This window comes from Oncorhynchus tshawytscha, linkage group LG10, assembly GCF_018296145.1.
Source record: "Oncorhynchus tshawytscha isolate Ot180627B linkage group LG10, Otsh_v2.0, whole genome shotgun sequence".
NCBI classification, from domain to species: Eukaryota; Metazoa; Chordata; class Actinopteri; order Salmoniformes; family Salmonidae; genus Oncorhynchus; species Oncorhynchus tshawytscha.
Genome location: NC_056438.1, coordinates 12,828,435 through 12,844,701, shown reverse-complemented (window position 1 = coordinate 12,844,701; position 16,267 = coordinate 12,828,435).

The window sequence follows — 16,267 nt, the reverse complement described above, 5'->3', positions numbered from 1 at the left end:
TGAGCTCAAAGTTATTTTAATTTAGGACATGTATTCCCAAGTATTCCCACGCATAAATAAAGATGCATATCTGATCAAGGTTTGAAATTATTCTGTTTTTGCCAAATACTGTATCTGTTTGGGATTCTTGCGGTCAATTTGCAGTGTACAAATTATTTATAACTATGTTCTGAGTCCCCCGACCATCCGCTCAAGGAAAAATCGGTAGAGAGATCGAGAGATGGAAAGGGAAAGAGATAGAGAGGGATAGAGAGAGAGGGAGAGAGGGAAATTGATGAAGGCAGGGATGGAGGGAGGAGAAAGGAGGACTCGGAGGAGTACACCCTCTATAGAACATCAGTAGGTCTGCCTGGCACTGTTACAGCATACCCACGGGACAACTGTGCGTGTGTGTTTGTATGTGTGTATGAGGGGATCATGTGGAGCAGCCAGCGGCTGAAAAAGGGAGAAAAAAAGAGCAACAGAGAGAGAAATATGTTTTCCTCTGTTAGTTCAGCATTGATTCTGAACTTTGAGCCACAGACACCCAGTATGGTTCAGTATAGGTTACCTTACCCATCCTCCTGTAGGGTGTAACCCCACCCATCCTCCTGTAGGGTGTAACCCCACCCATCCTCCTGTAGGGTGTAACCCCACCCATCCTCCTGTAGGGTGTAACCCCGCTCATCCTCCTGTAGGGTCTAACCCCGCCCATCCTCCTGTAGGGTGTAACCCCGCCCATCCTCCTGTAGGGTCTAACCCCACCCATCCTCCTGTAGGGTGTAACCCCGCCCATCCTCCTGTAGGGTCTAACCCCGCCCAGCATGGTTCTGTAGGATGTAACCCCACCCAGCATGGTTCTGTAGGATGTAACCCCACCCATCCTCCTGTAGGATGTAACCCCACCCAGCATGGTTCTGTAGGGTCTAACCCCACCCATCCTCCTGTAGGGTGTAACCCCACCCAGCATGGTTCTGTAGGGTCTAACCCCACCCATCATCCTGTGGGGTGTAACCCCACCCAGCATGGTTCTGTAGGATGTAACCCCACCCATCCTCCTGCAGGATGTAACCCCACCCAGCATGGTTCTGTAGGGTGTAACCCCACCCATCCTCCTGTAGGGTGTAACCTCACCCAGCATGGTTCTGTAGGATGTAACCCCACCCAGCATGGTTCTGTAGGGTGTAACCCCACCCAGCATGGTTCTGTAGGGTGTAACCCCACCCATCCTCCTATAGGGTTTAACCCCGCCCAACCTCCTGTAGGGTCTAACCCCAGCCTGCATGGTACTGTAGGGTGTAACCCCACCCATCCTCCTGTAGGGTGTAACCCCACCCATCCTCCTGTAGGGTGTAACCCCGCTCATCTTCCTGTAGGGTCTAACCCCGCCCATCCTCCTGTAGGGTCTAACCCCACCCATTGTCCTGTAGGGTCTAACCCCACCCTGCATGGTACTGTAGGGTGTAACCCCACCCATCCTCCTGTAGGGTCTAACCCCGCCCATCCTCCTGTAGGGTCTAACCCCGCCCATCCTCCTGTAGGGTGTAACCCCGCCCATCCTCCTGTCGGATGTAACCCCAACCAGCCTGGTTCTGTAGGGTGTAACCCCACCCAATATGGTTCTGCAGGGTGTAACCCCACCCATCATGGTTCTGTAGGGTGTAACCCAACCCATCATGGTTCTGTAGGATGTAACCCCACCCAGTATGGTTCTGTAGGGTGTAACCCCACCCAATATGGTTCTGTAGGGTGTAACCCCACCCAATATGGTTCTGTAGGGTGTAACCCCACCCATCATGGTTCTGTAGGGTGTAACCCCACCCAGCATGGTTCTGTAGGGTGTAACCCCGCCCATCTTCCTGTAGGGTGTAACCCCGCACATCCTCCTGTAGGGTATAACCCTGCCCATCCTCCTGTAGGGTGTAACCCCACCCATCCTCCTGTAGGGTCTAAACCCACCCATCCTCCTGTAGGGTGTAACCCCACCCAGCATGGTTCTGTAGAGTGTAACCCCACCCATCCTCCTGTAGGGTGTAACCCCGCCCATCATGGTTCTGTAGGGTGTAACCCCGCCCATCCTCCTGTAGTGTGTAACACCACCCATCCTCCTGTAGGGTGTAACCCCACCCATCCTCCTGTAGTGTGTAACACCACCCATCCTCCTGTAGTGTGTAACACCACCCATCCTCCTGTAGGGTATAACCCCACCCATCCTCCTGTAGGGTGTAACACTAAAGAGTGAGATAGAGGGGTGAGAAAATGGAGGGATGATAAGGAGTAGCATTACTGGGATGAAGATCAGGGAAAGAGGTTAGGAGAGGTAAAGTGTGTGTGTGTGTGTTGCTCGTTTGTGTGCGCAACGCTTGTGTGTCTGCATGCATTGGTGTGTGTGTGTTTGGCACTGTGGTAGCAGTCCTGGCAGTTATACATAGACAGGCTCTCAGTATGCCAAGGATAGGGAGGGGATAGATGGGAGGTAGAGGTGGGTAGAGGGGGGTAGAGGGAGGGTAGAGGGAGGGTAGAGGGGGTTGTGGAGGGTAGATATGGGGAGAGGAGGGTGCAGGAGGGTAGAGGGGTAGAGGGAGTTAGAGGGGGTAGAGGAGAATATGGGGGATAGAGGAGAGGTAGAGGGCGGTAGAGGGGGTGGTGGGAGGATAGAGGTGAGTAGAGAAGCGTATGGGGGTAGAGGGGGATAGAGAGAGGTAGAGGTGGGTAGAGAGAGGTGGAGGGGGTAGAAGAGGGTAGAAGAGGGTAGAGCAGGGTAGAAGAGGGTAGAGGAGGGTAGAGGAGGGTAGAGGAGGGTAGAAGAGGGTAGAGGAGGGTAGAGGGTAGAAGAGGGTAGAAGAGGGTAGAGCAGGGTGAAAGAGGGTAGAGGGGGTTAGAGGAACGTTGGTGGGGGAGGGGGTAGAGGAGGGTAGAGGAGGTAACGGGGTAGGGGGTAGAGGAGGTAACGGGGGTAGAGGGGGTAGAGGAGGGTAGGACTAACATTCACACCTCTCAGTGTATATCCACTAACATTCACACCTCAGTGTATATCCACACTAAGCTGGTGTACTCTATCTGGAATGTCTTTCTTGTCTAGATGACATAATTGTTTCTTTCTACTTCTCTGGCTTGCTACCACTAAACTACACACACACACACACACACACACACACACACACACACACACTGACTAGTATTACACTACAGCGTGTAGTGGCTTGCCAGAGAAAGGAGATGCTGAAGTTATTTGTTATTTATCTTTTTCATCTCTTGACATCGTAATAAGGGCATCAGGAAGGTGCAGACATTTCATGTTGCTAAATCTAATGTTCCTTAATGTTAACATGTTGCACCGTCTAATGTTCCTTAATGCTAGTTAACATGCTGCTCCGTCTAATGTTCCTCAATGTTAACATGTTGCTCCATCTAATGTTCCTTAATGTTAACATTCTGCTCCATCTAATGTTCCTTAATGTTAGTTAACATGTTGCTCCGTCTAATGTTCCTTAATGTTAACATTCTGCTCCATCTAATGTTCCTTAATGTTAGTTAACATGTTGCTCCATCTAATGTTCCTTAATGTTAACATGCTGCTGCTAATGTTCCATCTATCTAATGTTCCTTAATGTTAATGTTCCTTCAACATGTTGCTCCATCTAATGTTCCTTAATGTTAGTTAACATGTTGCTCCATCTAATGTTCCAAATTGTTAGTTAACATGCTGCTCTGTCTAATGTTCCTTAATGTTAACATGTTGCTCCATCTAATGTTCCTTAATGTTAGTTAACATGCTGCTCCGTCTAATGTTCCTTAATGTTAACATGTTGCTCCATCTAATGTTCCTTAATGTTAACATGTTGCTCCATCTAATGTTCCTTAATGTTAACATGCTGCTCCATCTAATGTTCCTTGTTAATGTTAGTTAACATGCTGCTCCATCTAATGTTCCTTAATGTTAACATGTTGCTCCATCTAATGTTCCTCAATGTTAACATGCTGCTCCATCTAATGTTCCTTAATGTTAAACATGTTGCTCCATCTAATGTTCCTTAATGTTAACATGCTGCTCCATCTAATGTTCCTTAATGTTAGTTAACATGCTGCTCCGTCTAATGTTCCTTAATGTTAACATGTTGCTCCATCTAATGTTCCTTAATGTTAGTTAACATGCTGCTCCATCTAATGTTCCTTAATGTTAGTTAACATGTTGCTCCATCTAATGTTCCTTAATGTTAGTTAACATGCTGCTCCGTCTAATGTTCCTTAATGTTAACATGCTGCTCCGTCTAATGTTCCTTAATGTTAACATGCTGCTCCATCTAATGTTCCTTAATGTTAGTTAACATGCTGCTCCATCTAATGTTCCTTAATGTTAAACATGTTGCTCCGTCTAATGTTCCTTAATGTTAACATGTTGCTCCGTCTAATGTTCCTTAATGTTAGTTAACATGCTGCTCCGTCTAATGTTCCTTAATGTTAACATGTTAACATGCTGCTCCATCAAATGTTCCTTAATGTTAGTTAACATGCTGCTCCATCTAATGTTCCTTAATGTTAGTTAACATGTTGCTCCATCTAATGTTCCTTAATGTTAACATGTTGCTCCATCTAATGTTCCTTAATGTTAACATGCTGCTCCATCTAATGTTCCTTAATGTTAATGTTCCTCTAATGTTAATGTTAACATGTTGCTCCATCTAATGTTCCTTAATGTTAGTTAACATGTTGCTCCATCTAATGTTCCTTAATGTTATGTTCCATCTAATGTTCCTTAATGTTAACATGTTGTTCCTTAATGTTAACATCCGTCTAATGTTCCTTAATGTTAAACATGCTGCTCCGTCTAATGTTCCTTAATGTTAAACATGTGCTCCATCTAATGTTCCTTAATGTTAGTTAACATGTTGCTCCATCTAATGTTCCTTAATGTTAGTTAACATGTTGCTCTAATGTTCATCTAATGTTCCTTAATGTTAGTTAACATGTTGCTCCATCTAATGTTCCTTAATGTTAGTTAACATGTTGCTCCATCTAATGTTCCTTAATGTCTAACATGTTCCTCTAATGTTCCTTAATGTTAAACATGTTGCTCCATCTAATGTTCCTTAATGTTAGTTAACATGTTGCTCCATCTAATGTTCCTTAATGTTAACATGTGCTCCATCTAATGTTCCTTAATGTTAACATGTTAAATGTTCAATGTTAGTTAACATGTTGCTCCATCTAATGTTCCTTAATGTTAACATGTTGCTCCATCTAATGTTCCTTAATGTTAACATGTTGCTCCGTCTAATGTTCCTTATGTTAGTTAACATGCTGCTCCGTCTAATGTTCCTTAATGTTAAACATGCTGCTCCGTCTAATGTTCCTTAATGTTAACATGTTGCTCCTAATGTCTAATGTTCATGCTGCTCCATCTAATGTTCCTTAATGTTAACATGTTGCTCCATCTAATGTTCCTTAATGTTAGTTAACATGTTGCTCCATCTAATGTTCCTTAATGTTAGTTAACATGTTGCTCCAATCTAATGTTCCTCTAATGTTCCTAATGTTAACATGTTGCTCCATCTAATGTTCCTTAATGTTCATGTTGCTTGTTCCTTAATGTTAACATGTTGCTCCATCTAATGTTCCTTAATGTTAACATGTTGCTCCATCTAATGTTCCTTAATGTTAAACATGTTGCTCCGTCTAATGTTCCTTAATGTTAACATGTTGCTCCATCTAATGTTCCTTAATGTTAACATGCTGCTCCATCTAATGTTCCTTAATGTTAGTTAACATGTTGCTCCATCTAATGTTCCTTAATGTTAGTTAACATGTTGCTCCATCTAATGTTCCTTAATGTTAAACATGTTGCTCCATCTAATGTTCCTTAATGTTAGTTAACATGTTGCTCCATCTAATGTTCCTTAATGTTAGTTAACATGTTGCTCCATCTAATGTTCCTTAATGTTAACATGCTGCTCCATCTAATGTTCCTTAATGTTAAACATGTTGCTCCATCTAATGTTCCTTAATGTTAACATGTTGCTGCTCCCTTAATGTTAACATGCTGCTCCGTCTAATGTTCCTTAATGTTAACATGCTGCTCCGTCTAATGTTCCTTAATGTTAACATGCTGCTCCATCTAATGTTCCTTAATGTTAGTTAACATGCTGCTCCGTCTAATGTTCCTTAATGTTAGTTAACATGCTGCTCCATCTAATGTTCCTTAATGTTAGTTAACATGCTGCTCCATCAAATGTTCCTTAATGTTAAACATGCTGCTCCATCTAATGTTCCTTAATGTTAGTTAACATGTTGCTCCATCTAATGTTCCTTAATGTTAACATGTTGCTCCATCTAATGTTCCTTAATGTTAACATGTTGCTCCATCTAATGTTCCTTAATAATCTAATGTTCATGTTAACATGCTGCTCCATCTAATGTTCCTTAATGTTAGTTAACATGCTGCTCCATCTAATGTTCCTTAATGTTAACATGTTGCTCCATCTAATGTTCCTTAATGTTAACTCCATGCTGCTCCGTCTAATGTTCCTTAATGTTAACATGCTGCTCCATCTAATGTTCCTTAATGTTAGTTAACATGCTGCTCCATCTAATGTTCCTTAATGTTAGTTAACATGTTGCTCCATCTAATGTTCCTTAATGTTAACAACATGCTGCTCCATCTAATGTTCCTTAATGTTAGTTAACATGTTGCTCCATCTAATGTTCCTTAATGTTAGTTAACATGTTGCTCCATCTAATGTTCCTTAATGTTAAACATGTTGCTCCATCTAATGTTCCTTAATGTTCCATCTAATGTTAACTGCCATCTAATGTTCCTTAATGTTGCTGCTCCATCTAATGTTCCTTAATGTTAGTTAACATGTTGCTCCATCTAATGTTCCTTAATGTTAGTTAACATGCTGCTCCATCTAATGTTCCTTAATGTTAGTTAACATGTTGCTCCATCTAATGTTCTAATGTTAATGTTAACATGTTGCTCCATCTAATGTTCCTTAATGTTAGTTAACATGTTGCTCCATCTAATGTTCTAATGTTAACATGTTGCTCCATCTAATGTTCCTTAATGTTAACATGTTGCTCCATCTAATGTTCCTTAATGTTAAACATGTTGCTCCATCTAATGTTCCTTAATGTTAGTTAACATGTTGCTCCATCTAATGTTCCTTAATGTTAGTTAACATGTTGCTCCATCTAATGTTCCTTAATGTTAACATGTTGCTCCATCTAATGTTCCTTAATGTTAGTTAACATGCTGCTCCATCTAATGTTCCTTAATGTTAGTTAACATGTTGCTCCATCTAATGTTCCTTAATGTTAACATGCTGCTCCATCTAATGTTCCTCTAATGTTAAACATGTTGCTCCATCTAATGTTCCTTAATGTTAGTTAACATGTTGCTCCTAATCTAATGTTAATGTTAACATGCTCCGTCTAATGTTCCTTAATGTTAAACATGTTGCTCCATCTAATGTTCCTTAATGTTAACATGCTGCTCCATCTAATGTTCCTTAATGTTAGTTAACATGTTGCTCCATCTAATGTTCCTTAATGTTAGTTAACATGCTGCTCCATCTAATGTTCCTTAATGTTAAACATGTTGCTCCATCTAATGTTCCTTAATGTTAACATGTTGCTCCATCTAATGTTCCTTAATGTTAGTTAACATGCTGCTCCATCTAATGTTCCTTAATGTTAGTTAACATGTTGCTCCATCAATGTTCCTTAATGTTAACATGTTGCTCCATCTAATGTTCCTTAATGTTAACATGCTGCTCCATCTAATGTTCCTTAATGTTAGTTAACATGCTGCTCCGTCTAATGTTCCTTAATGTTAGTTAACATGCTGCTCCGTCTAATGTTCCTTAATGTTAGTTAACATGTTGCTCCATCTAATGTTCAATGTTAATGTTAACATGTTGCTCCATCTAATGTTCCTTAATGTTAGTTAACATGCTGCTCCGTCTAATGTTCCTTAATGTTAGTTAACATGTTGCTCCGTCTAATGTTCCTTAATGTTAGTTAACATGCTGCTCCGTCTAATGTTCCTTAATGTTAGTTAACATGCTGCTCCATCTAATGTTCCTTAATGTTAGTTAACATGTTGCTCCATCTAATGTTCCTTAATGTTAACATGTTGCTCCGTCTAATGTTCCTAATGTTAACATGCTGCTCCGTCTAATGTTCCTTAATGTTAGTTAACATGTTGCTCCATCTAATGTTCCTTAATGTTAACATGCTGCTCCTAATGTTCCTAATGTTAAACATGCTGCTTCTAATGTTAACATGTTGCTCCATCTAATGTTCCTTAATGTTAACATGTTGCTCCATCTAATGTTCCTTAATGTTAGTTAACATGTTGCTCCATCTAATGTTCCTTAATGTTAACATGTTGCTCCGTCTAATGTTCCTTAATGTTAACATGTTGCTCCATCTAATGTTCCTTAATGTTAACATGCTGCTCCATCTAATGTTCCTTAATGTTAGTTAACATGCTGCTCCGTCTAATGTTCCTTAATGTTAACATGCTGCTCCGTCTAATGTTCCTTAATGTTAGTTAACGTGCTGCTCCGTCTAATGTTCCTTAATGTTAACATGTTGCTCCGTCTAATGTTCCTTAATGTTAGTTAACATGTTGCTCCATCTAATGTTCCTTAATGTTAGTTAACATGTTGCTTCATCTAATGTTCCTTAATGTTAACATGTTGCTCCATCTAATGTTCCTTAATGTTAGTTAACATGTTGCTCCATCTAATGTTCCTTAATGTTAGTTAACATGTTGCTCCATCTAATGTTCCTTAATGTTAACATGCTGCTCCGTCTAATGTTCCTTAATGTTAACATGTTGCTCCGTCTAATGTTCCTTAATGTTAGTTAACATGTTGCTCCATCTAATGTTCCTTAATGTTAGTTAACATGTTGCTCCATCTAATGTTCCTTAATGTTAACATGCTGCTCCATCTAATTTTCCTTAATGTTAGTTAACATGCTGCTCCGTCTAATGTTCCTTAATGTTAACCTGCTGCTCCGTCTAATGTTCCTTAATGTTAGTTAACATGCTGCTCCGTCTAATGTTCCTTAATGTTAGTTAACATGCTGCTCCGTCTAATGTTCCTTAATGTTAGTTAACATGCTGCTCCATCAAATGTTCCTTAATGTTAGTTAACATGCTGCTCCTTCTAATGTTCCTTAATGTTAGTTAACATGTTGCTCCATCTAATGTTCCTTAATGTTAACATGTTGCTCCATCTAATGTTCCTTAATGTTAACATGTTTCTCCATCTAATGTTCCTTAATGTTAGCATGCTGCTCCATCTAATGTTCCTTAATGTTAACATGTTGCTCCGTCTAATGTTCCTTAATATTAACATGCTGCTCCGTCTAATGTTTCTTCATGTTAGTTAACGTGCTGCTCCGTCTAATGTTCCTTAATGTTAGTTAACATGCTGCTCCGTCTAATGTTCCTTAATGTTAGTTAACATGTTGCTCTGTCTAATGTTCCTTAATGTTAGTTAACGTGCTGCTCCGTCTAATGTTCCTTAATGTTAGTTAACATGCTGCTCCATCTAATGTTCCTTAATGTTAGTTAACATGTTGCTCCATCTAATGTTCCTTAATGTTAACATGTTGCTCCATCTAATGTTCCTTAATGTTAACATGTTTCTCCATCTAATGTTCCTTAATGTTAGCATGCTGCTCCATCTAATGTTCCTTAATGTTAACATTTTGCTCCGTCTAATGTTCCTTAATATTAACATGCTGCTCCGTCTAATGTTCCTTAATGTTAGTTAACATGCTGCTCCGTCTAATGTTCCTTAATGTTAACATGTTGCTCCGTCTAATGTTCCTTAATGTTAACATGTTGCTCCATCTAATGTTCCTTAATGTTAGTTAACATGTTGCTCCATCTAATGTTCCTTAATGTTAACATGTTGCTCCATCTAATGTTCCTTAATGTTAACATGCTGCTCCGTCTAATGTTCCTTAATGTTAGTTAACATGTTGCTCCATCTAATGTTCCTTAATATTAACATGCTGCTCCGTCTAATGTTCCTTCATGTTAGTTAACATGTTGCTCCATCTAATGTTCCTTAATGTTAGTTAACGTGCTGCTCCGTCTAATTTTCCAAATTGTTAGTTAACATGCTGCTCTGTCTAATGTTCCTTAATGTTAACATGTTGCTCCATCTAATGTTCCTTAATGTTAGTTAACGTGCTGCTCCGTCTAATGTTCCTTAATGTTAACATGTTGCTCCATCTAATGTTCCTTAATGTTAACATGTTGCTCCATCTAATGTTCCTTAATGTTAACATGCTGCTCCATCTAATGTTCCTTAATGTTAAACATGCTGCTCCATCTAATGTTCCTTAATGTTAACATGTTGCTCCATCTAATGTTCCTTAATGTTAACATTCTGCTCCATCTAATGTTCCTTAATGTTAGTTAACATGTTGCTCCGTCTAATGTTCCTTAATGTTAACATTCTGCTCCATCTAATGTTCCTTAATGTTAGTTAACATGTTGCTCCATCTAATGTTCCTTAATGTTAACATGCTGCTCCGTCTAATGTTCCTTAATGTTAGTTAACATGTTGCTCCATCTAATGTTCCTTAATGTTAGTTAACATGTTGCTCCATCTAATGTTCCTTAATGTTAGTTAACATGCTGCTCCGTCTAATGTTCCTTAATGTTAACATGCTGCTCCGTCTAATGTTCCTTAATGTTAACATGCTGCTCCGTCTAATGTTCCTTAATGTTAGTTAACATGCTGCTCCGTCTAATGTTCCTTAATGTTAACATGCTGCTCCGTCTAATGTTCCTTAATGTTAACATGTTGCTCCGTCTAATGTTCCTTAATGTTAGTTAACATGCTGCTCCGTCTAATGTTCCTTAATGTTAGTTAACATGCTGCTCCATCAAATGTTCCTTAATGTTAGTTAACATGCTGCTCCATCTAATGTTCCTTAATGTTAGTTAACATGTTGCTCCATCTAATGTTCCTTAATGTTAACATGTTGCTCCATCTAATGTTCCTTAATGTTAACATGTTGCTCCATCTAATGTTCCTTAATGTTAACATGCCATGTTCTCCATCTAATGTTCCTTAATGTTAGTTAACATGTTGCTCCATCTAATGTTCCTTAATGTTAACATGTTGCTCCATCTAATGTTCCTTAATGTTAACATGCTGCTCCGTCTAATGTTCCTTAATGTTAGTTAACATGCTGCTCCGTCTAATGTTCCTTAATGTTAACATGCTGCTCCGTCTAATGTTCCTTAATGTTAACATGTTGCTCCGTCTAATGTTCCTTAATGTTAGTTAACATGCTGCTCCGTCTAATGTTCCTTAATGTTAGTTAACATGTTGCTCCATCTAATGTTCCTTAATGTTAGTTAACATGTTGCTATATCTAATGTTCCTTAATGTTAACATGTTGCTCCGTCTAATGTTCCTTCATGTTAGTTAACATGTTGCTCCGTCTAATGTTCCTTCATGTTAGTTAACGTGCTGCTCCGTCTAATGTTCCTTAATGTTAGTTAACATGCTGCTCCGTCTAATGTTCCTTAATGTTAGTTAACATGTTGCTCCATCTAATATTCCTTAATGTTAGTTAACATGTTGCTCCGTCTAATGTTCCTTAATGTTAGTTAACATGTTGCTCCATCTAATGTTCCTTAATGTTAGTTAACATGTTGCTCCGTCTAATGTTCCTCAATGTTAACATGTTGCTCCGTCTAATGTTCCTTAATGTTAGTTAACATGCTGCTCCGTCTAATGTTCCTTAATGTTAACATGCTGCTCCGTCTAATGTTCCTTAATGTTAACATGTTGCTCCGTCTAATGTTCCTTAATGTTAGTTAACATGCTGCTCCATCTAATGTTCCTTAATGTTAGTTAACATGCTGCTCCATCAAATGTTCCTTAATGTTAGTTAACATGCTGCTCCATCTAATGTTCCTTAATGTTAGTTAACATGTTGCTCCATCTAATGTTCCTTAATGTTAACATGTTGCTCCATCTAATGTTCCTTAATGTTAACATGTTTCTCCATCTAATGTTCCTTAATGTTAACATGCTGCTCCATCTAATGTTCCTTAATGTTAGTTAACATGCTGCTCCATCTAATGTTCCTTAATGTTAACATGCTGCTCCGTCTAATGTTCCTTAATGTTAACATGCTGCTCCGTCTAATGTTCCTTAATGTTAGTTAACATGCTGCTCCGTCTAATGTTCCTTAATGTTAGTTAACATGCTGCTCCGTCTAATGTTCCTTAATGTTAGTTAACATGCTGCTCCATCTAATGTTCCTTAATGTTAGTTAACATGTGCTCCGTCTAATGTTCCTTAATGTTAGTTAACATGCTGCTCCATCAATGTTCCTTAATGTTAGTTAACATGCTGCTCCATCTAATGTTCCTTAATGTTAGTTAACATGTTGCTCCATCTAATGTTCCTTAATGTTAACATGTTGCTCCATCTAATGTTCCTTAATGTTAACATGTTCTCCATCTAATGTTCCTTAATGTTCCTTAATGTTAACATGCTGCTCCATCTAATGTTCCTTAATGTTAACATGTTGCTCCGTCTAATGTTCCTTAATATTAACATGCTGCTCCGTCTAATGTTTCTTCATGTTAGTTAACGTGCTGCTCCGTCTAATGTTCCTTAATGTTAGTTAACATGCTGCTCCGTCTAATGTTCCTTAATGTTAGTTAACATGTTGCTCTGTCTAATGTTCCTTAATGTTAGTTAACGTGCTGCTCCGTCTAATGTTCCTTAATGTTAGTTAACATGCTGCTCCATCTAATGTTCCTTAATGTTAGTTAACATGTTGCTCCATCTAATGTTCCTTAATGTTAACATGTTGCTCCGTCTAATGTTCCTAAATGTTAACATGCTGCTCCGTCTAATGTTCCTTAATGTTAGTTAACATGTTGCTCCATCTAATGTTCCTTAATATTAACATGTTGCTCCGTCTAATGTTCCTTAATGTTAACATGTTGCTCCGTCTAATGTTCCTTAATGTTAACATGTGTTCCTTAATGTTAACATGCTGCTCCATCTAATGTTCCTTAATGTTAGTTAACATGTTGCTCCATCTAATGTTCCTTAATATTAACATGCTGCTCCGTCTAATGTTCCTTCATGTTAGTTAACATGTTGCTCCATCTAATGTTCCTTAATGTTAGTTAACGTGCTGCTCCGTCTAATTTTCCAAATTGTTAGTTAACATGCTGCTCTGTCTAATGTTCCTTAATGTTAACATGTTGCTCCATCTAATGTTCCTTAATGTTAACATGTTGCTCCATCTAATGTTCCTTAATGTTAACATGCTGCTCCATCTAATGTTCCTTAATGTTAGTTAACATGCTGCTCCATCTAATGTTCCTTAATGTTAGTTAACGTGCTGCTCCGTCTAATGTTCCTTAATGTTAACATGTTGCTCCATCTAATGTTCCTTAATGTTAACATGTTGCTCCATCTAATGTTCCTTAATGTTAACATGCTGCTCCATCTAATGTTCCTTAATGTTAGTTAACATGCTGCTCCATGTAATGTTCCTTAATGTTAACATGTTGCTCCATCTAATGTTCCTCAATGTTAACATGCTGCTCCATCTAATGTTCCTTAATGTTAGTTAACATGTTGCTCCATCTAATGTTCCTTAATGTTAACATGCTGCTCCATCTAATGTTCCTTAATGTTAGTTAACATGCTGCTCCGTCTAATGTTCCTTAATGTTAAGATGTTGCTCCATCTAATGTTCCTTAATGTTAGTTAACATGCTGCTCCATCTAATGTTCCTTAATGTTAGTTAACATGTTGCTCCATCTAATGTTCCTTAATGTTAATGTTCCTTAATGTTAACATGCTGCTCCGTCTAATGTTCCTTAATGTTAACATGCTGCTCCGTCTAATGTTCCTTAATGTTAGTTAACATGCTGCTCCGTCTAATGTTCCTTAATGTTAGTTAACATGTTGCTCCATCTAATGTTCCTTAATGTTAGTTAACATGCTGCTCCGTCTAATGTTCCTTAATGTTAACATGCTGCTCCGTCTAATGTTCCTTAATGTTAACATGCTGCTCCGTCTAATGTTCCTTAATGTTAACATGTTGCTCCGTCTAATGTTCCTTAATGTTAGTTAACATGCTGCTCCGTCTAATGTTCCTTAATGTTAGTTAACATGCTGCTCCATCAAATGTTCCTTAATGTTAGTTAACATGCTGCTCCATCTAATGTTCCTTAATGTTAGTTAACATGTTGCTCCATCTAATGTTCCTTAATGTTAACATGTTGCTCCATCTAATGTTCCTTAATGTTAACATGTTTCTCCATCTAATGTTCCTTAATGTTAACATGCTGCTCCATCTAATGTTCCTTAATGTTAGTTAACATGTTGCTCCATCTAATGTTCCTTAATGTTAACATGTTGCTCCATCTAATGTTCCTTAATGTTAACATGCTGCTCCGTCTAATGTTCCTTAATGTTAGTTAACATGCTGCTCCGTCTAATGTTCCTTAATGTTAACATGCTGCTCCGTCTAATGTTCCTTAATGTTAACATGTTGCTCCGTCTAATGTTCCTTAATGTTAGTTAACATGCTGCTCCGTCTAATGTTTCTTAATGTTAGTTAACATGTTGCTCCATCTAATGTTCCTTAATGTTAGTTAACATGTTGCTATATCTAATGTTCCTTAATGTTAACATGTTGCTCCGTCTAATGTTCCTTCATGTTAGTTAACATGTTGCTCCGTCTAATGTTCCTTCATGTTAGTTAACGTGCTGCTCCGTCTAATGTTCCTTAATGTTAGTTAACATGCTGCTCCGTCTAATGTTCCTTAATGTTAGTTAACATGTTGCTCCATCTAATGTTCCTTAATGTTAGTTAACATGTTGCTCCGTCTAATGTTCCTTAATGTTAGTTAACATGTTGCTCCATCTAATGTTCCTTAATGTTAACATGTTGCTCCATCTAATGTTCCTTAATGTTAACATGTTGCTCCATCTAATGTTCCTTAATGTTAGTTTACATGTTGCTCCATCTAATGTTCCTTAATGTTAGTTAACATGTTGCTCCATCTAATGTTCCTTAATGTTAACATGCTGCTCCGTCTAATGTTCCTTAATGTTAACATGTTGCTCTGTCTAATGTTCCTTAATGTTAACATGTTGCTCCATCTAATGTTCCTCAATGTTAGTTAACATGTTGCTCCATCTAATGTTCCTTAATTTTAACATGCTGCTCCATCTAATGTTCCTTAATGTTAGTTAACATGCTGCTCCGTCTAATGTTCCTTAATGTTAACATGCTGCTCCGTCTAATGTTCCTTAATGTTAACATGCTGCTCCGTCTAATGTTCCTTCATGTTAGTTAACATGCTGCTCTGTCTAATGTTCCTTAATGTTAGTTAACGTGCTGCTCCGTCTAATGTTCCTTAATGTTAACATGTTGCTCCGTCTAATGTTCCTTAATGTTAGTTAACATGTTGCTCCATCTAATGTTCCTTAATGTTAGTTAACATGTTTCTCCATCTAATGTTCCTTAATGTTAGCATGCTGCTCCATCTAATGTTCCTTAATGTTAACATGTTGCTCCGTCTAATGTTCCTTAATATTAACATGCTGCTCCGTCTAATGTTTCTTCATGTTAGTTAACGTGCTGCTCCGTCTAATGTTCCTTAATGTTAGTTAACATGCTGCTCCGTCTAATGTTCCTTAATGTTAGTTAACATGTTGCTCTGTCTAATGTTCCTTAATGTTAGTTAACATGTTGCTCCATCTAATGTTCCTTAATGTTAGTTAACATGCTGCTCCATCTAATGTTCCTTAATGTTAGTTAACATGTTGCTCCATCTAATGTTCCTTAATGTTAACATGTTGCTCCGTCTAATGTTCCTAAATGTTAACATGCTGCTCCGTCTAATGTTCCTTAATGTTAGTTAACATGTTGCTCCATCTAATGTTCCTTAATATTAACATGCTGCTCCGTCTAATGTTCCTTCATGTTAGTTAACATGTTGCTCCATCTAATGTTCCTTAATGTTAGTTAACGTGCTGCTCCGTCTAATTTTCCAAATTGTTAGTTAACATGCTGCTCTGTCTAATGTTCCTTAATGTTAACATGTTGCTCCATCTAATGTTCCTTAATGTTAGTTAACGTGCTGCTCCGTCTAATGTTCCTTAATGTTAACATGTTGCTCCATCTAATGTTCCTTAATGTTAACATGTTGCTCCATCTAATGTTCCTTAATGTTAACATGCTGCTCCATCTAATGTTCCTTAAT